This window comes from Dermochelys coriacea, chromosome 10 (genome assembly GCF_009764565.3).
Source record: "Dermochelys coriacea isolate rDerCor1 chromosome 10, rDerCor1.pri.v4, whole genome shotgun sequence".
Taxonomy (NCBI): Eukaryota; Metazoa; Chordata; order Testudines; family Dermochelyidae; genus Dermochelys; species Dermochelys coriacea.
Window position 1 is genome coordinate 49,555,876 of NC_050077.1, and position 22,000 is coordinate 49,577,875.

The 22,000-nt window shown below is 40.8% G+C and overlaps 1 protein-coding gene across 6 annotated transcripts in view; it reads left to right on the forward strand.

Annotated features, from left to right (window-relative positions):
• The window catches only part of PEAK1 (pseudopodium enriched atypical kinase 1), a 223,825-nt gene that overhangs the window by 74,178 nt on the left and 127,647 nt on the right, over nt 1-22,000 (forward strand). Inside the window, exons 3-4 of one of the 6 annotated variants that reach the window (XM_043494524.1) lie at nt 7,730-7,866; nt 8,249-8,355. The exons of the other annotated variants lie outside the window; for them this stretch is intronic. The gene's annotated coding sequence lies outside the window, so the exon portion shown is untranslated. The remainder of the gene's footprint in view (nt 1-7,729; nt 7,867-8,248; nt 8,356-22,000) is intronic. 6 annotated transcript variants of the gene reach the window in all.

A 22,000-nucleotide genomic window follows, 5' to 3' on the forward strand; every position in this document is an offset into this window, starting at 1 on the left:
AGCCACCATTCGTTCACTAGGCATCTATATTTCTGCCCCAAAGTGAAAATTTTACTGCTCACCATATGCCTAATGCTACAGGTCCTCCATTACTACCCTCAGAGACCTTGTGAGACCCCTGAGGAAACACCAAAAGAGTCCGAGATCTCACCTTCTGGAGCCCCCTTTGTAGGCTTCGACATCGCAGATACAACCTCAGGCAAGAGGTATTTCTTAGGCAAACCTGAGAGCCATCAATCACTATGCCTACCACCTCATAACCATCTTACCCCATTTGGAGGTCATTTAGCACTCTTTCCCCATGGTTGGAGTGCAATAACAGACAAATGGGTGTTGAACGTCATCCGCTATGGCTGTGTGATCAAGTTTGTCATTCTACCTCCTCCAAGACCCTCCTCCCTGTCCCTCTTATGACATCATCCTCACCCAAGATGTGAACTCCTTATTACAGTCAGGAGCAGTAGAACGTGTTTCCCCAGAATACCAGGGAATGGGATTTTACTCAACTTACTTCCTGATACCCAAGAAGAAAGATGGATGAGGACCAATCCTCTATCTCTGACATCTTGATCACTTCATACACAAGCTCCAGTTTCATATGGTCACATGAGCAGCAATTATCCCATCCTTAGAAAAATATGTGGTTTACGGCTCTCGATATGAAGGGTGCTTATTTTCACATCAGTGTCCATCTGTCCCACAGATGTTTCCTGAGGTTCACAGTGGGCACCAACCATTTCCAGAACAGGGTGCTCCCCTACGACATGGCTACCTGTCCCAGAGTATTCACCAAAGGTTGTTCCCCTTCCCCTTCCCCCCCCCCCCCATCATAGTGGCCTATGTCAGTCAGACATTATGGGGTCTTTGTGTTTCCATATCACAACGACAGGCATCTAGCCGCACAGTCCAAGCAAGAAGCCCAAGCATCAACCTCCATGTTGCTCAACCTCCTTTATCTCTTGGAATCAGTGTCAACATCAAGAAATCGATCCTAGACCCCACACAGTCTTCATAGGGATTATGATTAGTTTGGTCACAGCACAGGCCTACTTGCCGAAACACAGGTTCCAGGCAATGAGCAATGTCATAAGCCACATCATGAGCAATCCTCATGTACTAGCCAGGACTTGCCTGTTCCTCCTGGGCCACGTGGCTTCGTGTACATACGTGACCCCTTTCACATACCTCCACCTTCGCTGCCTTGAGACATGGTTCCAGTCTGTTTACTCACCTGACAGTCACTCCATCGATTTCATGCTGACAGTCCCTGCCAAAGTACTGTCATCCCTCCTGTGGTGGACACACCCACATCACATATGCATGTGGGTTCCCTTCCTTCCCTAGTCCCCGGACAAGATGGTCTTCACTAATGCATCTCTGGTGGGGTGGGGGAACCACGTGGACAATCTAATAACACAGGGCATGTGGTCTCCCTGAGAATCCAGGATGCACATAAATGTCCTGGATCTCTGAGCTTTAAGGTAAGCATGCCACTCATTTCTTTGGTTTATTAGTTCCCATATATTCTCATCATGTCAGACATCATCAAAACTGTTTTTTAAATTAATGAATTGGGGGAATGAGATCAGCCACTGTACGCATAAAAGCAGTCACTCTCTGGAATTGGTGCAGTCACCATGTCTTCTGTCCGCCGCCTGTCTTCCTGGGTCACAGAATGTACTCGCAGACTTGCTCAGAGGACAATTTGCAATCAAATACGAGTGGGAAATTCACGGTTCAAGTAGCAGTGTTCCCTCTAATTTTTCTCACCCATGTGCGGCATGAATTTTATTATGTGCACGAATATGGAGGTGATGTGTGACACATCACCTCCATATTGGTGCACATAACAAAATTCACGTGGTGGGGGTAGGACCAAAGGGTATGGAGTGTTGGAGCGGGCTCAGGGCTGGGACAGAAGGTTGGAGTGCAGGCGTGTGAGGGCTCTTGCTGAGGATGCAGGCTCTGGGGTGGGGTCAGGGTTGAGGGGCTCAGGGCTGGGGCAGAGGATTGGGTGCAGAGAGTGAGGGCTTGGCTGGGGGCGCAGGCTCGGGGTGGGGCCGGAGATGAGGGATTTGGGGATTAGGAGGATGCTCCGGGGCTACAACATGGAGAGAGGACTTCCCACAGTGCTCTCTCCCTGCAGCAGCACCTAGATTGGGAGGGAGTCACCTTTCCCCACCATGGGAACTCTGGGGCTGGAGCTACAGGATAGGTGCCTCTCCCCCAGCCCCAGCAGGTCCAGGCCGCAGGCTGAGATGGGGCAGAGGCGCCTCTCCCGCAGCAGGTTGGGAGCTGGGCTAGGCAGGTCCCCAGGCGAGTTCCTTGAGCGCCTGTGCGGCACTAAATAACCTGCTGCACAGCTTACAGGGAACTTAGTTCAGTAGTACATGACATTTTCACTCTACGGGGGACTACAACCAGAGACCTGTTTGTTTTGCAAATGAACAGCAAATACACCTCATGCTGTTCTAGGGGAGGCCTGGGTCACCACTCTCAGGGTGACACTCTTGTACTCTTCTGGCAAGACCAACTCAACTCTGCCTTCCCTCCTCTGCCGCTCCTGCCTCAGGTACTACACAAGATCTGACAACACAAAGCAACAGTCATTCTGATTTCCCCCTGCTGGCCCAGACAATTCTGGTTTCCCAATCTCCTCTGCATGTTTGCCTGCCCACTGATTCACCTCCATGACTTCCCCAACTCGCTGACCTAATAAAACGGCAAGATCAAGCATCCCAATCCACATGCACTCTACCTTAGAATGTGGTATTTGATTGGGCATCTGCTTTAGAATGCACATGCTCTCCAGCCATACAAGACATCCTCACCAGCAGCAGGAAAGACTTCACTAGGCAATATTACTGAGCCAAGTGGAAACGTTTCTTAATCTAAAGGTCCAAAAAAAGGACTTTTACCTGCGTCAATGGGAATCCCCCTCATCCTGGATTACATTCAGTCCTTGAAGTCATTAGGCCTCGCCCTCAACTCTTTGAGAGCCCATCTGGAGGTGATCAGCACATTCCACCCTCCAGTGGAAGTTTGCTCCATCTTTGCACACCACTAACTGCTAGGGTTGGAAAGGCCTCATCAGAACCTTCCCACCCAGCCAAACAATTGCATCCCAATGGGATCTGAATCTAGTTCTTTCCATGCTAATAAAACCACCCATGGAACTGTTAGCATTGTGCTCCATATTACTCCTTTTCATGAAAGTCAGCTTCCTTATTGCAGTCACTTCCTTGAGAATGGTTGACAAGCCTGGAACTATGATGGCAGACCTGCCTTTCACGGTTTTTCCACGCGACTAAAGTCTCTCTGCACTCCAAATTTTTACCAAAGGTGGTTTCCCAGTTTCACATCAATCAATCTATTCACTTATCTGTTTTCTTCCCGAGGCTTCACACACCTGCAGAGGAATGTTGACTCCATTCGCTAGATGTCCGACAAGCTCTCACCTTCTACCTACGAAGAACAAAACGTATCAGGAAGTCTTCTAGACAGTTTGCTGCAGTAGCAGGAATACTTGGAGCAAGCCATCTCCACCCAAAGAATCTCCAAATGGATTTCAAGTTGCATCAAATTTTGCAACCAACTATTAGGCCTATTTCTCTTCTCTCCCCTCCCCCTCCAGCGTTGAAGGGTTCATTCCACAAAAGCTTAAGCCTCAACCACAGCGCATATGGGCATATGTAGGATGGCCACGTCAAGTTTTGTGCACACCTTTGGTGCACACTATGGCTTAGTACAGGACTCAGCGGCAGACATCTCCTTTCACGTGGCAGTTCTCTGTATGACCATTCCATCCTCGCACCCTCCTCCAATTTAGGTACTGCTTGTTAATCACCTTCAGTGGAATACCATAGGGACCATCACTAGAAGAAGAGGAGGGAGGTAGTTACCTGTAACTGGAGGTTCTTTAAGATGTGTGGTCCTTTAAGTATATTCCGCTTCCCACCCTCTTTCCCCTCTGCTACGGATCTGTCTGATTCACAGTGGAGGAAAGAATTGGAGACTTGGGTGGTCCTCCCCGCTCATTAGCACCTTGGATGGAAGCATGAGGTGAGCCAGGGCATATGTGTGGACCAACGAACACTGATTTGAAATTCTCCAATTCCGGGCACATGACATGCATGCATAACCTCTCAGTGGAATACAGATAGGGACCATACATCTCCAGTTACAGGTAAGTAACCACCTCTTTTTGACCTAAATGTAATCTTCTACACTGTGGACCTTCAATTCTGGGCAATCTCTGTGGCTGCATAAGTGTCACCAATTCCATCTTGTTATGGTTCTACTCCAATCTATCAAACCTCTCCTGTTTTGTGGCAATTCCTATCCTCTCAGACCTCAGCTCTTTTCTATGTAACTTTAAACTTAACTACCCCTTAAATAACTGATACTCAGAGATTCCTCTTTCTGTCTATGTTAACCAAGTATGTTTGTGGCTTCATCTCATTTTCTTTCAGCTTAAGGTCTCAAAGATAAGTATTTTCATTGGTCAAAAGGGGTGTCCTACAACATAGCTCAACCTTCTGTTTCCCTCCTCGATATACACTTTCCATTTGACATTGCTGCTCATAACTTTTGTGTTTAAATTTGCCTCTGAACTTCAGTACTCCCATATCTCGTATTTCTGCAATTGTATCACCGCATTGGACATCTCCATTTCATTTCAGAATCCATTTCAAAATTGCCTTCTTTATCTTTAAAACCCTCCCTGGACTTGCTATAGCCTACTATATCTTATGTTCCTTGCTAATCTTCTCTGTATTAATCTAGCACTGGCTTATTTTTTGGGTCATCATACAATCTTGCTTGCTATGAGAGAGCTTCCTTTCTATCTTGTGTTAAATCAGCTGCAAACATACCTTTTTTTCTCTTGCCCATATCTCTTAATTTCTTTTTCTTTTTTTGTGAGTTTAGTTCTAAAAGGTATGTTTGTATACAATCCTAAAAACCCTTTACTAAATTAAGTATCTCAGTATTTTATTTTCAAAAATGGCACATGCTATTTAGAAACTGGAAGTAAGACAGCAAATAAAAACTGCATTGTTAGAGTCTAATGACAAGTTAGAGCAAGAATGAGACTTATTGTACATTTCCTGGTATTCTCTGTTCCCTTACTTATTGCACAGTACAAATTGTGTTCAGCTTGCAGCTGTTTTATACAGCTCGATCCATGTGGCTGTCAGAAACACTTAAAGCTCCACCTATTTGTAGCAGTAGATTGTTTGGGAAATTTTTTTTCTCACTTATTTGAAAGGCTGGAATACACTAAATTAATCAGAATCTCCTTTGTAGTCCATTCATCTGCATGGATGAATTTTTTGGTTACAGGAAATGACAGTTGCTTCGGGCAATGCAATACTACACTGTGGTGGCTGAGTGATGGGAAAACAGGACAGTCTGAGACATGAGGAGGAGAATTTCAGACCCCTTTCCCATTTTAGAGGGGAAAAGTCTGATTCTTGAAGCACCTCCTGAATCCTGTGTGTCACTGAAATGCATGGTACAGAAATGTCAGCAACGTTCTATTTCTTTCACTGGTATAAGGACTTCTGCTCTGTCATTTTAAACATACTTTATTAGAAATATTAAGTGCTTGGTGCAATTCTTTATTACAGAATTTTTAACCAAGGCTTTTATGCAGAGTTCAAGGCTAAACCTACAGTCTATTTTGGGAAGGCTTGTTAATATAAGGAATAAACCACTACTGGAAAAATCAACTCAGTGTGCTAGTTAACCATAGAATTATTTTCTAAATAATCTGTTAGCAACTGGAGACTTTAAAATGTACATTAAATTTAAGGAATTTTTTTCTGCTTTAATGAAAAGGCTAATTTCTTTTATACTTTTACTCTCCATTCCCCTCATGAAAGTCCAAAATGTAGAGAAGACAGAAAATTGAGAACCAGAACTGAGTGGATCTCTGATGTGATGGTTTGATGCTATTAATTGGCTGAAAAGCCTCTATTCATATGCAGTCATAGGTATAGACTAAATTTTGTGCAGTAATGTCTGTCCCGGTATAAGAGAAACACAGTTCTGCCACCATTCGTCTGCCCCCCCCCGTCCATCCCCCAGCTAGATGATATGATTTAAGTTATTTTTAAAGCTTGAAAAGATCTCTCTGATATTTTTTAAACTTAATCCTCCTATCAGGAAAACTCTACATACTTTTTTCACCTGTTTGGGTGGATAAACCAATCGTCTGGGGTCACAAACATTTATAGTTCAGGTTTCAGAATAGCAGCCGTGTTAGTCTGTATTCGCAAAAAGAAAGGGAGTACTTGTGGCACCTTAGAGACTAACAAATTTATTTGAGCATAAGCATTCTGAATCCTACTCTACTGATACAATAATCTAGTTAAATTCCTGAACTATTAATTTGTGTCCAGTGTTTTAAACTATATGGAAATATTGCTATTGGTCTTAAGCTTTTACAGAATAAAAATTGTAATAAACAGCAAAGTTGACCTGATAAGTGTCCCTTTTAATAATGACAGGTTTCAGAGTAGAAGCTGTGTTAGTCTGTATTCGCAAAAAGAAAAGGAGTACTTGTGGCACCTTAGAGACTAACAAATTTATTTGAGCATAAGCTTTCGTGAGCTACAGCTCACTTCATTGGATGCATTCAGTGGAAAATACAGTGGGGAGATTTATATACATAGAGAACATGAAACAATGGGTGTTACGAATGCGAATGCATCCGATGAAGTGAGCTGTAGCTCGTGAAAGCTTATGCTCAAATAAATTTGTTAGTCCTAAGGTGCCACAAGTTCTCCTTTTCTTTTTAATAATGCCACTACTGTAACAGTCAACACAGGTAACAATTTTCCCTTATCTGTTATCTATTACTAGAATAAGCAGCAGTGTTTATTCATTCCACACCACCTCCCCCGAAACACCAAGTCTAATGAATGGAAAAACTACAGTTGTGGTAGGAGGAAGTCCTTAAGGCGCACTATAGAAGAAACTCTGAAATCCCTTTCTCCTCATTACACTAGAAAATGGCATATAATATATTAATATAAATGCAAAGTCATCAGTATGACTAAGGTAGATTAATAAGAAAAATAACTATGGCTTCCTTTTTCAAATCCAACATTCCCATTTCCCATCTTCATGTCAGATGCTCAGTTTGCTGATTCACTTAAGCTAAAATTATACTTTTCAGCGTTGGCCACATTGAATTATTTAGTACAGAAAACTGACTCAACTTTAAACACAAAACGTTACATCAAAACCAGTAAATATCAGCAAGGAGGTTTCAGTGGGTTACAGACGTGGTTAACTGGATCATTGGACAGAGTTGGAAAATTCCAGTTGTGTCACACAGTACTCTCTCCAAAGCAATGTTGAGAAGAAGAAATCTTATTTCAACAGGAACGAAAACTACTTCTGATAGCAAGCAAAACTACCTACCTATGCATTAATCTCATCTTGACAAACACTTTTCTGAGATTTTTCATGGCTTGTCCGCAACTCAGCTGCAGTGATGACTTCTAGTGGTTAGGGCTCAGGAGGCCTGGGTTCATCTCCAGCTGTGATGCTGGTGTACTTGGGTGATCTTGTGCAAGTCATTTCCCACCCTGTCCCTCAGTTTCCCCATCGATTAAATGGGGATAATGATACTGCCCTCCTTTTGTAAAGGGCTTTGTGATCTAAAGATGAAAAGTGCTATCTAAGAGGTAGCAATTATTATTTTATTATTAACATCAAGGGGAGAAGTTGCCACCTTGTGACAAAATGCACAAAAATGTGATTTTCAAGTCTCATTTCACATGCAATGAAGATGTGGAGCTAAAAAGAAGGGAGATGCAGAAGCAGTAGAAGTAAAAGTCAAATTAAAATTGCCAGGTAAATGTGTGGCTTTCTTCACTGGTGAATGGGTTCAGATTTTGAGACCTTTTGGTATGTGTGAGATGTACTTCCTTAAAAGGTCTAAGAAGACATAATTGTATATGCACTTTCTATTCAGGAATTACAGGTGGTTCATGGCAGAATTTCAAAATGATTAAATAGAGCATCTGAGATACTTAAAGTAATATTAAAAATAAAGAAAAATGAAAAAGGTGTAATTTAACTTTGTATTTGAGAAGTTATAAATATTGTATCTCACTTGAGAGCACATCCTGGAACTTCTATTACATGTAATATATAACATTTGTATACATATTATTTTAATGTTCTCTCTCTCTTCCTTTTTCATACTACTTCCATTTTTCACCTTTGTGTACAGAGATGCTGCAGTGATACCTCTGTGCACTTCCATTGTCTCTGCATCTCCATGATAGTGGTGATCTTGAAACCGTTCTGCGTTAGCAACTTTCAGTGCTTCAATGAACGGTAATTTTGTATTTCAGAAAAAAATATAGGATTGATAGAAATTTTCATGTGTTCTAAAACCTTTACAAGGTAAAACATTCTGGAATCTTTCCTTTATTTAAAAACTAGTTCTGCAACAAATATTTTCCCTTACTCTCTAAGACACCATCTGATGTGGTTTCTTTATCTCCAGAATCAATATTTTTTAGCCTGTAAAAGGCCTTATGTCTTAAGGACTTTAAAACAAAGGTTTTTAAACAGATGATAAACTGCAGCTGCCACATTAAAAAATGTAAGAAACTAAAAGATGAGGATCTCCCAGATGGTTCTAATAAAACAAGGAAAACGGCAAAGGAGTTGTGGAGGATAGAATTGAAATTCAAGTCAGTCAGTGCAAGGTTTGGTTTCATACAAGGAAGGGAAAAGTTACACATGAGCCTTTTTATGTTCTTCAGATCATTCCTTTCAGATTTTCCTATTGTCATATTGCTGCTGTTTTTTCATATCCATCAACTTACCTGAAGGGTTATACCATTCAGCCAGAGCTTCAATTCCAAGGCCAGTGACAGTGACCCAGAAGATTTACAAAAGTTAAAAACATTACTTAAAAATCCAGCTTTTCAGCAACTCATAGCATAAAAGCTTTGCTTTATCATCATGGCAAAGAACAGTACAAAGAGATCTAGGAGACTTCTAACACTGTAGGCGCTCCTATTCTTTCCTCCTGTCTTCCCCCTCCAAAAAGAGTGCACTTGTTTGTTCATTTTACTAAGCAGTTTTTCTTGGTCCAGTTGAAACAAAACTTGAAACTAGTTTCCAGTAACCAAAACTCCTAGCATAGACATATTTTCATCATCAATATTGAAATATGGAAATGATTATACAGCATAGTTCACCAATAAGGATTGTATCTCATGCCTCTATTTCAGGGGTTCTCCAATTTCATTGCACCATGACCCCATTTTGACAACAAAAATTACTGCATGTCCCCAGGAGTGGGGACCTGACCCCGCCTGAGCCCCACTGCCCCAGGCAGGTGGGCCAAAGCCCAAGCCCTATCACCCAGGGTTGAAACCGTTGGGCTTCGACCCCAGGTGGTGGGGCTCGAGCTTTGGCTTCAGACATGGGGTTCGGGCTTCGGCCCTGGGTCCCAGCAAGTCTAATGCCAGCCCTAGCGACTCCATTACCATGGGGTTGTGACCTACATTGGGGTCCCAACCCACAGTTTGAGAACTGCTGCTCTACTATATTCACCAGGCCTTTCCTGTAATTTATATAGGGGTGTTTAATTATTACACATCTTCTAGTCAAAATTCAGGGCTAACATAAGTATTGATTTCAGTGGCTCATACCAAGACACTTCGGTTATTTAATTGAAGCATTTTTAATGTGAGATAAGTGGCTGCAGACCAGCCTGACGTCCAGCTGAGTTACTGCAGTGGTTCTCAACCTATTTACAATTGTGGGCTAATGTTGGTTTTGTAGTAGGAAATCTGGAAACAAGTGAATATTCTTTTTTACATGCATTTTCACTTTTCTCCTCAAACTACCAGTTTGGTTAAATATTCTCTTAAATTAAAGATCGCAACTGTCATGGAGCCCCAAATGTCCTTAAAGCTGAAGTAGGTATAAATGTCAAGGTTTTGTGGTTGTAGTGGCCAGTAATTCGATTTTGCATAAATGGGTGTCCACTTGTCTGATGCCACCTTTATCATGGCAACATGCCTTGTTCAATGGAAATAAATTATTTGCAAAAAATACTCAGAAAGCTCTTAAGGTTTCTTCCAAACTGAGCAAGCAGTTTTCTCAGTCGATCACTGTCAGCAGGGAGGAAAGAAAGTTGTTCTGAAAGTACCTACAAATTCTTGATCTAAATGGCAGACCTTCTGGACATTTTCTTCTTCTAGAGTCAAAGAATTTTCCAAATTTGTAGCACAGAAGTCAGCACAACTTCCTTCAACAGCTCAGGCAACAACAGTTAATATAATTTTGCTAAGTTAGGAACCCTTAAACCTAAGGAGGACATTAGACATTTTCTTTTCTCCTGGACCACTTCTACCTCAGACAGTATCACACTAAATTTCATACAAAAAGGGGGATGCCTTATAGGATTTCAAGTATTTTTTCCCTGTTCTCTTTCCTTTATCCTCCAGCAGTGAATTTACATTAAAAAAATTATGCATCTTGAAATAGGAGCTAAAATTCCAGTTCTACCCTCTGAGCGACACCTATTTGTTTCCCCCTTCCCTCCCTGTGCTGGACTGTTATAACACTGCACTCTGACCACCAGGAGAAGACTTCTGAATGTGAAACTATATAACTAGAAGAACAAGATGGCTAGAAGAATTGCCTGTTAGATTTTAATTCATTCCAGAGGGTTTTCGGTTTTGTGATGTCATAAGAATGTAAAGAAGAGCTGGTTTTGGACCTGAAATGGGATGTAGGATGGGAAAGTCATTTAAGAATAAAATCCAGAACCAAGTCAGTAAATTATTTTTAGTAAACCTGTAAGTAGATAGAAGGCACCAAAGAAGGTAGGGTTTCCAAACAACTACAGCGTGGGATCCACGATTTAGTTTTAGGCAAGAGGGGAAGTTGAGTCAGTACCTTTGAAAATGACAAACACGTTTTCTTGCAATTTTGCCAATAATTAGAAAGTAGCATTTTTAAAAACCTTCATTTTAACAGAAGAAAACTGGCCAGTCATTCAACTATTTATTATATTTCGTACTATTGTTCCACTGCTTACCTTGTCTCCTTCCCCGCCCCCCATTTGTTTGTTTTTATCCACCTGTTATATTTTGTCACTTGGATAGATTACTCGTTTGGGGTAGGCACTGTCTTTCTTTCTTTATAGTGTGTGTATATGTACAGTGTCTCTAGTGCAATAGTAAAAGACAAGCTTTTGAGCTTACAAAGACCTCTTCCAATAGGCACCTCTAAAACACTACTGTAATATAAATAATCAATATTAACCCCCCCATCTAATATTAGAGGCGGAGTTGGTAGCAACCTCTTTATTTAGCTTGTCTAACACCTTCCATTATAAAAGATTCTTGTAGCCTTTTTTGAGAAACTCTAATACCTCCACTGTTTATAGCCGTCCTGTGAAATTTGGCAGGGGAAAAGATTTTGGGCTAGGAGAGTGCCTTTTCTTTATCCTATGAAATTCAATTCAGATTTTGCGGAGATATAAGCTGTTGAAAATTGCTATTTCCTGTCTCTTTCTTGTATGGCTCAAGAAAAATCTGGCACTATGTCAAAATAACTGAACATGTATATCTAAGATTGGGTCCATGCCATTGCAGTAGCTGCAGCAGATACTGCCCTGGGAGCACTTGGGAGCTGCTAGAGAAGCTGTATACGGTTGAGGGGAGAACACCAGACAGGCTTTCTCAAACAAGCCATGGCTTCACTTATGTGTTTGCCTTGTAACTTAGTTTTTTTTAAATTATCACAGACTACTTTTTCCAGAGGACCTTTGCCTCATTCACTTAATAGGGTAGACACACATTGGGGCAGAACTACAGTTGCACAGGCAATTTTAAATCGGAAATTTCCTAATGTTTAGGTGTTTGACTTTGCAACTAAAGAATATTCTTTTAACATAGCTTTTTATGTAGTAATAGCAAAATTTGATACATTTAAATAATGCAAATGTTGACATACCTTTAATAACACAGAATATCAGATTATATTATCTCTAAGTGAAGTGTAGTTTAGTGTAGTGTAGTTCCTCTGAAACGTACTTTAGAGCTACATCCTGTGCACAATTTCATTGTATTGTATGAATTATTCACAGTTCAGTAAAAGCTCAATTAAAATCACCCATCGACATTAATAGGAAAAGGGTGATATCCATTTTCTGACGGACTGTGTTGTAGTTTTTTTCCTCTCTCCACTGCCAGCAGTCATGTCTCACGTGGTTGATTTAGAAATACATTATCCTAGTTAGTAATCCTGTAATGTGGTGCCCTTTTATTCAGTATGTATGGGCAGTGCAGCTAACGTGCCACGGCTGGCAGTAATTAGAGAGTAGGGAATGTTTTGCAGAAATGGCTTATGACAAATTTGTTTAGCATTCCCTCCTATCACTTCATTTTATGGGAACAGTTTGTGTGTGTCTGGATGTCACAGCACAGTTCTTTTACATTCAACTGCTACTGACTGCAGCCTCTGCTTCATTTTTCGCATGACAGAGAGGGAATACATGTTGGTGTTTTAACTTGTTCTTAATGTATTCTATATGTATAGCTGTCTACTAACTCCAGTACCAACCATAGGAAGAGAGAGGATTTAATCTGTCTAATCAGTGTCATTAAGAAGTGAATTAATCTATGGTATTTGAATACATTTGGTTTTTATTGTATTAAGTAAACACAAAATGGCCAGTGCTGTATTACTTTTTTCTGTTTTGAATAATGCATTCTGTATTATAGTCATGATTACAACAGTTCCCTAATGTCATCTCCTTAGCACTAATGGAAACAGTCACGATTTTTCGTATGTGATATTGTGCTTGATTTGGAGAACTAAAGATCCTCTATGCCATCTTGGGACTGCTTAGGCCAAAGAGTTAACTTGTAATGCCAGGTGAACTGGCTACCTGCAGATTCTTTTTGAGAAACGTGAATTCCTGGATGGCGTAGAGCTGGCGTAGTGCTCCATGCCACTCGCTTCTGACCCACAGTGTGTGGAGGGCATTCCTGGGAGATAGGGGACATGGCTAGGGAGTCTCATTACCTTAGTAATCTCCAGCAGCCAGAATGGATGGGCAGTTGGATGTAACTTGGAGCAGTCCTATATTTTACACTTAAGTTCTGCCAGGGATCAGAATGGTCCCTTGCCAACCCAAGGATTGTGAGAATGTAAAGGTGACACCTGTTATCTTTACCCCCTCAGCCCACCACATTCAGTCCTGAGCTGAATGCAGCTAAACCAAGCACAGGTTTGTTCCCCCTTCCTCCAGTCCATTTTCCTCAAAATGAGGCATGTGTAGCCATGCTGTTAAACCAACAAACTTTACTCCTCTTTAGTAATGACCCCCCTCCTCATTTCCTTTTCCCCATCCTCTCCATTAACGTATACACTTCACTTCACCTCTCACCTCCTTTTTCCCATTTGCAAGGGGTCAGAGATGGCTTCTGGTCCATGGCATGGGTTCATAGGTCTTGGAGTTCCAGTTCTTTTCTCAACAAATGTCTCCTGACTGTCTTTCCTTTGTATCCTTGTTCTTCTATGTCCTTTATTGCTGCCCTCTTTGTCCCATGCTTGCTTTGGTGGTGGTTCTTCTCACAGCAAAGAAATGTGTGCTATCACTGAGAGTGCCAAGTTCATTTTCCCCCTAATTTCTTACATGCACACTTTGTGTACTCTCCACATGCCTGCCGTTATCCTCCATATATTATTTTCTACTACCTGTATCTTCTTTTCTTCCATCTCCATAAGAGCCACTGGTTCCAAAACATAAAGCAGGCAAAGACAAAAACACACAACATACACTTTTCCATTCAGTTTATTATTTAATAGCTGGTGCCACAGTACTCCTGCCACCCTTTTCACTGCTGGGCATGCATATTGTGCTCTTCTTTCCAGTTCTCCAGACCTCTTTTTGATGTCACTAAGTATACTTTTCAGCTACACAAATTCTTTGTTTTGCTTCAGCTTTTCTCCTGAAACTTGAATCAGCAGAAACTCTTCCAGCTTCCCTACTTTCATAACTTCAATTTACTTTGTGTTTACCTTCAAACCATGGTCGTCCAACACAGATACCCACTCTCATACCATATTCACCAGTTCCTCTTGCTGTCAGCCAAAAGGCCAGATTGTCAGCATACATTAGTTTTCTCTGTCTCCACAGGCTTGGTTCTCTTCCTAGTTAACATCATAACTAGGATGAAGAAGTAGACTCTGCACATTGCTATTTCTCAATCCCATCGTCGCCTCAAAACTCTCTGAAATTCCATGTATTGTTACTACCTTAGCTCTTGACCCTCAATACAGCTCCTTTGTAATCTCCATTTCTTGAAGTCCCCCTCCCATTCATCTCAATACTCAAAACACCACTCCCCTCAAACCAAGTCATACGTCTTCTCAAGATCTACGTTGCAGTTATGCCCTCCATTATCATTCTTTCAAACTCTGTCTCACTGCAAATATTGAGTCTATACTACACCTTCCCTTCATAAAGCCATGTTGTTCTTCTCCTATGCTTTTCTCCACCTTGCACCTCTGCCTTGCCTCCAAAACACTTTCAAGGACTTTGAGAGTTTGATTTAATGAGGTGATGCCTTGATAGGGTAATGCAAATTATCCAAATCTTTACTCTTCCATAAAGGCACAATCAACCCCATCATCTGGTATCCTCGCTCGATCCCAGCAAACACATGGAGCTATTGGAGTAAGGTGGCTTCATAAATAACCAACTGCCTTGATCATATCAACAGTTATTTTCACCAGGTGATTTACCATTCTTCGTCTTATTCAGTGCTTCTACCTTTTCTGTAGAGATCAATTCCTTTTGAGCCCTATGGGGGCACACACTTCACAGTTTGAAAACCTCTGGTATGCAGTCTGGGGAGGGCGAGCAGCAATGCCAGGCAGCTTGGGCCAGCCTGCCACTGCTCGGGGAGGGAGCGTCACCTCCACCGCCTGACTCACTCACTAAGTACACTAATTTAAGTACCACTAACAATCCGTAAATCCAGAAGTTAGACATATACATATTATTTATAATCGTAAGCCCCCTTCCCTCCCAAATATTGAAGTCACGTTACATCTATGCTTCCACCATTTTCATACATTCTCTTCTCAAAATACAGTTGACTTTTGCTTTACTTTTTCTTCTAGAGTTGGTCACCATGTGGGATTCTCTTTTCTTCCAACCATTTATTCACTACTGAAAACCCATTAAAGAAACACAACAACCCACTTCTCTCCTTCTGCATTACTTTTACCAGTCAGATTTATCCACCACTCCTTTAGCCTGGCTTCCTTTACCAATTTGGCAGCTTACATCACCACTTACGAGGTCTTGCTCTTTAGTGCTGTCAAGCGATTTAAAAAATTGCAATTAATCGCAAGATTAAGAAAAATAATCCAATTAAATTAGACAACGTGGCAATTTATCTAGTGATCCATCCCCCGTCATTCAGTTCCAGTTTCTGGCAGTCAGAGGTAAAGGGACACCCAGAGAATGGCATTGTGTGATTGATTATACTGGCAATCTTCCATGAACTTATCTAATTCTTTTTTGAACCCAATTATGCTTTTGGCCTTTACAGCATCCATGGGCAACAAGTTCCACACGTTGACTGTGCATTGTGTGAAGAAGTACTTCCTTCTGTTTGTTTTAAACATGCTGCCTATTGATTTCATTGGGTGACCCATAGTTTGTATTTTATGTGAAGTGTTAAACAACACTTGCCGTTCACCTTCTCCACACCATTCATGATCTTATAGACATCTATCATATCCCCACTTAGGCCTGGGCTACACTGGGGTGGCGGGGTTCGAACTAAGATGCGCAACTTCAGCTACGCGATTCGCGAAGTATCAGTTACATGATTCGTGAAGTATCTTAGTTTGACTTTCCTGGCCGTCCTCAGGGCAGCAAGTCAACCACAGTGGCTCCCCCGTCAACTCCGCTTATTCCTTCTTCCAAGGTGGAGTACAGGTGTTGATTCGAGGATTGATTTATCACATCTAGATGAGACACGATAAATCGATCCCCAATAAGATTGATCACTACCTGCTGATCCAGCAGGTAGTGAAGACATAACCTTAGTCATCTTTTTTCCAAGGTGAACAGTCCCAGTCTTTTTAATCTCTCCTGTTATGGAAGCTGTTCCATACCCATAATTGGCACTTCTATAGGATGCTTGAGATGTTGGTGAACTAATCCATGGCCTCAAATATCTCAAAATTCTTATGGACCTGCCATCTGACTGGATATATTTTTGTATCCATGGAGTTTCAGAGCCCAAAATTACTGGAGTGGATAGGTTAGTAGTTTAAGTAAAGATGACCTAATTGAACCCCATTGAGCAATGCCAGTGACCTCAGAAAAGGAGTGCCCCATTTTGATTCGCTACAGGACACCTGAGAAGAAAATCCAAAGGGGAGGAACCACTATCTTCAAAAATTGAAGGAAAGAGGAAGCCACTGCAGGTTGGCTTTTACTTCTGAATCATTCAACTTGCTTGCCTGCAGTGGCTGCTTCCATGGCTGCTAGTCTCTGTCCATGCAATGCCATCACGCCTGACAAAGAGACCTGTGCTTCCTCCACCCTCCTAGCTTACGTGGCCACTGAATGATAAGATAGAAGTCTAGCAACATGCAGCATCTAAGATTCAACATCTACGAGTGAGTAACCTCTAGCGAGCTATCCAGTCTGTCAACATTAAACACATGAACTAGTCAGACCATCAGCTAATCTTTTCAATCGGGTACCAGCTTCCTGAAGGTGAATGAAATCACAAGTCTTGACAACCATCCTGCATAAGTATAATTTTTTTGTTTTTGTTTTTTTCTTTTCCAATTTTTATTAGTTGAGGGACACCTTTACTTTAGCACTTACTTTTAACACCAGCAGATGGCTGGTAGTGGGCAAGTGTGTCTAGAACCCACTGAATCTGAGAACAGTGCCTATTTAATATTTATTAGGGCTGTCAAGCAACTAATAAAAGTAATTGTGATTAAACAATAATAGAATACCATTTATTTAAATATATGTGATGCTTTCTACATTTTCAAATGTATTAATTTCAATTACAACACAGAATACAAAGTGTACAGTACTCACTTTACATTTATTTTTATTACAAATATTTGCATTGTAAAAAAAACCAAAAGAAATAGTATTTTTCAATTCACCTGATACAAGTACTGTAGTGCAATGTGTTCATCATGTACGTTGAACTTACAAATGTAGAATTATGTACAAAAACAAACTGCATTCAAAAATTAAACAATGTAAAACTTTAGTGCCTATAAATCCACTTCAGCTAATTGCTCAGACAAACAAGTTTGGTTACAATTTGCAGGCGATAATGCTGCCTGCTTTCTTGTTTACAATGTCACCTGAAAGTGAGAACAGGTGTTTGCATAGCACTGTTATAGCCAGCATCACAAGATGTTTACGTGCCAGATGCGCTAAAGATTCATATGTCCATTGATGCTTCAACCACCATTCCAGAGGACATGCATCCATGCTGATGACGGGTTCTGCTCGATAACAATCCAAAGCAGAGTGGACCAACGCATGTTCGTTTTCATCATCTGAGTCAGATACCACCAGCAGAAGGTTGATTTTCTTTTTTGATGATTTGGGTTCTGTAGGTTTTGCATCTGAGTGTTGCTCTTTTAAGACTTCAGAAAGCATGCTCCACACCTCGTCCCTCTCAGATTTTGGACAGCACTTCAGATTCTTAAACCTTGGTTCGAGTGCTGTAGCTATTTTTAGAAATATCACATTGGTACCTTCTTTGCATTTTGTCAAATCTGCTGTGAAAGTTCTATTATTAAAATGAACATGTGCTGGGTCATCATCCGAGACTGCTATAACATGGAATATATATCAGAATGCAGGTAAAACAGAGCAGGAGACATACAGTTCTCCCCCCAAGAAGTTCAGTCATAAATTTAATTAACGCATTTTTTTAACGAGCATCATCGGCATGGAAGCATATCCTCTGGAATGGTGGCCAAAGCATGAAGGGGCATACACATGTTTAGCATATCTGGCACATAAATATATTGTGAGGCCGGCTACAACAGTGCCATGCGAACACCTGTTCTCACTTTCAGGTGACATTGTAAATAAGAAGCAGGCAGCAGTATCTCCTGTAAATGTAAACAAACTTGTTTTTCTTAGCGATTGGCTGAACAATAAGTAGGACTGAGTGCACTTGTAGGCTCTAAAGTTTTACAGTGTTTTATTTTTGAGTGCAGTTATCTAACAAAAAAAATCTACATTTGTAAGTTACACTTTCACGATAAAGTAAATTACAGTACTTGTATGAGGTGAATTGAAAAATACTATTTCTTTTGTTTATTATTTTTACAGTGCAAACATTGGTAATCAAAAATAATATAAAGTGAGCAATGTACACTTTCTATTGTGTTGTAATAGAAATAAATGTATTTGAAAATGTAGAAAAACATTCAAAAATATTTAATAAATTTCAATTAGTATTCTGTTTAACAGTGCGATTAATCGCAATTAATTTTTTTATTGCGATTAATAATCGCATGAGTTAACTGCACTTAGTCAACAGCCCTAATAATTCTGTAAATACCTAAATGTAAACCAGCCCTAGGTTAAACAATCTGTTTTTCTAAAAGCGCATGCTCTCGTTCGTGCACGTGTGCGCGCACACATGTGCGCGCGCACACACAGAATTGTATGCTCCATCCTGAGAAATCATGTTATTTTTCGCCTAAATTTGTCACATGAATGTTAAATGTAACAAGATGTGTAATCTTGAATTGTATTGGACTGTTTTATGTAGTCCTATTTTAGAAAGAGAAGGTAAAAGACTGCCAATAGTTAAACACCTATTATTTGGACAGCCTACCTTAATTGACATCAGAACTGTAGTCTCAACATTAACTTCAACCATGGAGTGATTTGACTCTCTCTGCATCAATTATTTGGCTGGAATATAAACAGTCACTGGCACTGAAATTGATAATACCCCATTACTTTGTGGGCTGATAGCTATACAAGACTGTTGCCTTCCCAAGTTACTACATGAAGCTTAATTATTACAGGATTCTGGACCTGAAGAGTCTTGGGGGTAGATGAAAGGAGGCAACTCTGTGACCCACCTGGTGGTAGCCCATAAAACTGACTTATCCTTCCATAACTTGCACCTGAATAGGAACACTGTTGGTTTTTGAAGAAAATTCTACTTCCATATTGATCATTTCTTTCATTAATCTCCATGCATGTCCCAGAACCTTTTAAAAAGTTTTTAAAAACCATTTTATATCCTAGGGTATTTAGATACACAACTCCCATTAATTTTAATTAATTTTAATTACCCCAGAAGAAGGCCTAGAAGTAAAAGCGAGGCCCTGGGAGAAACTGCTAGAGTCCTCAGGGAGAGGAGGTAGCAGGAAACCTGTCAAGCCAAGAGGAGCAGAAGATTGGTTGGTTGGATGTTTGATTGTTTAAATTGGACTTTTGTTACCCCAGAAAGAGATTGAACTTTAAGTGTGACCTGGCTGGAGGGTTAAGTCATCTAAAACTCAACCACTGCAGAACCCTGTTGGCTGACAATATGGGGCTCTCAAGATGAAGCCCTGAAATGAGGGGAGTACTTATGGCACCTTAGAGACTAACAAATTTATTAGAGCATAAGCTTTTCAATCTGTTTCTTCACTTCAGCAGGTGGGTATTGTCTACAGCCAAGCTCTACGATATAACCGCATTTGCTCCAACCCCTCAGACAGAGACAAACACCTACAAGATCTCTATCATGCATTCCTACAACTACAATACCCACCTGCTGAAGTGAAGAAACAGATTGACAGAGCCAGAAGAGTATCCAGAAGTCACCTACTACAGGACAGGCCCAACAAAGAAAATAACAGAACGCCACTAGCCATCACCTTCAGCCCCCAACTAAAACCTCTCCCAACGCATCATCAAGGATCTACAACCTATCCTGAAGGACAACCCATCACTCTCACAGATCTTGGGAGACAGGCCAGTCCTTGCTTACAGACAGCCCCCCAATCTGAAGCAAATACTCACCAGCAACCACACTACAGAACCACTAACCCAGGAACCTATCCTTGCAACAAAGCCCGTTGCCAACTCTGTCCACATATCTATTCAGGGGACACCATCATAGGGCCTAATCACATCAGCCACACTATCAGAAGCTCATTCACCTGCGCATCTACCAATGTGATATATGCCATCATGTGCCAGCAATGCCCCTCTGCCATGTACATTGGTCAAACTGGACAGTCTCTACGTAAAAGAATGAATGGACACAAATCAGACGTCAAGAATTATAACATTCAAAAACCAGTTGGAGAACACTTCAATCTCTCTGGTCACTCGATTACAGACCTAAGAGTGGCTATCCTTCAAAAAAAAAAGCTTCAAAAACAGACTCCAACGAAAGACTGCTGAATTGGAATTAATTTGCAAACTGGATAGAATTAACTTAGGCTTGAATAGAGACTGGGAATGGATGAGTCATTACACAAAGTAAAACTATTTCCCCATGTTATTTCTCCCCCCCACCCCACCCGACTCCCCACTGTTCCTCAGATATTCTTGTTAACTACTGGAAATAGCCTACCTTGCTTGTCACCATGAAAGGTTTTCCTCCTTTTCCCCCCCCCTGCTGCTGGTGATGGCTTATCTTAAGTGATCACTCTCCTTACAGTGTGTATGATGCACCCCATTGTTTCATGTTTTCTGTATGTGTATATCAATCTCCCCTCTGTTTTTTCCACCAAATGCATCCGATGAAGTGAGCTGTAGCTCATGAAAGCTTATGCTCTAATAAATTTGTTAGTCTCTAAGGTGCCACAAGTACTCCTTTTCTTTTTGCAAATATAGACTAACACGGCTGCTACTCTGAAACCTGAAATGAGGGGGGCACTCTGGTGGTGAGAGTCCCTTATTACATATACCCAGTCATTTATGGACATTTATCTACTTTACAAAGCTCCAATACAATATGACACAATATGTAGTGTTGCTCAAAGAAAGAGATCTCTGAGTATAGTTTGAGAAGATGCTGCAAGTCAGGACTGGGTTGCATTGGCAGCTCTCAGTAGAAAGTTTACACCGTTCCTCCAAGCTTTAATTTAAATATCATTCTTAATCTAAATTTAGTATATAAAAAATGCCAATATGACTAATTTGGAAACTGTTGTCTCTGAGCCAGGAAGTTGTGGGTTCAAGACCCAACACCAGAAATTGTTTGTGTTAGAGATACCGTTATTCAAGAGGCATTCAGACAAGTTCCTTATCTAGCTTCCTGTGGTGCTTGTCCAAGCAGAGGTTAGTTAAGACTCATGGCACTTTCTGAAAGTAGAAAATAATTCCTGGCTGCATTTACAATAGCAAAATTCAGATATGTAATTAAGCACTAGTGGTAATCAAGAGTGGAGGCTGAAGTATAAAGAATGTATAAGTGTTTTTACTATCACCATCTCCTATGAGCAGTAAAAATGCAACATAACAATAAAAAAAACCTGTGAAACATATCAAAACAAGAGTTTCCACAAATGCTACAAATGGTGAAGCTGCACTAGTAGTGCAGTATATCAGTCTGGCTAGCCCAGACTAGGCCCGTGTTCACTATTTTAATACAACCAATTTTATCACTCCAGCCTGTACTTTCACAAATGACGGATCATCTGGATGGACTGGAATTTGTATCTAAGGTCCCTTAAAATGTTAATTTTTTTTTTAAAGTCCCCTGTTGCTTTTAAAGATGAGCTGCAGCCAATTAGCAGGGAAGGAAAAAGCCCCAGTAATCAGTGATTTAATCAGCCATATTGATTTATCTCTCAGGTATTTAAAAGTAATACTCCATGTTGGACATTCTTTTCTCCTCAATAAAAAGGCTGCGTGTCTGTCAGAGTTGAGTGGGAGAAAGGAAGAAATACTGTTTATTTAAACAGTAATTTTTTT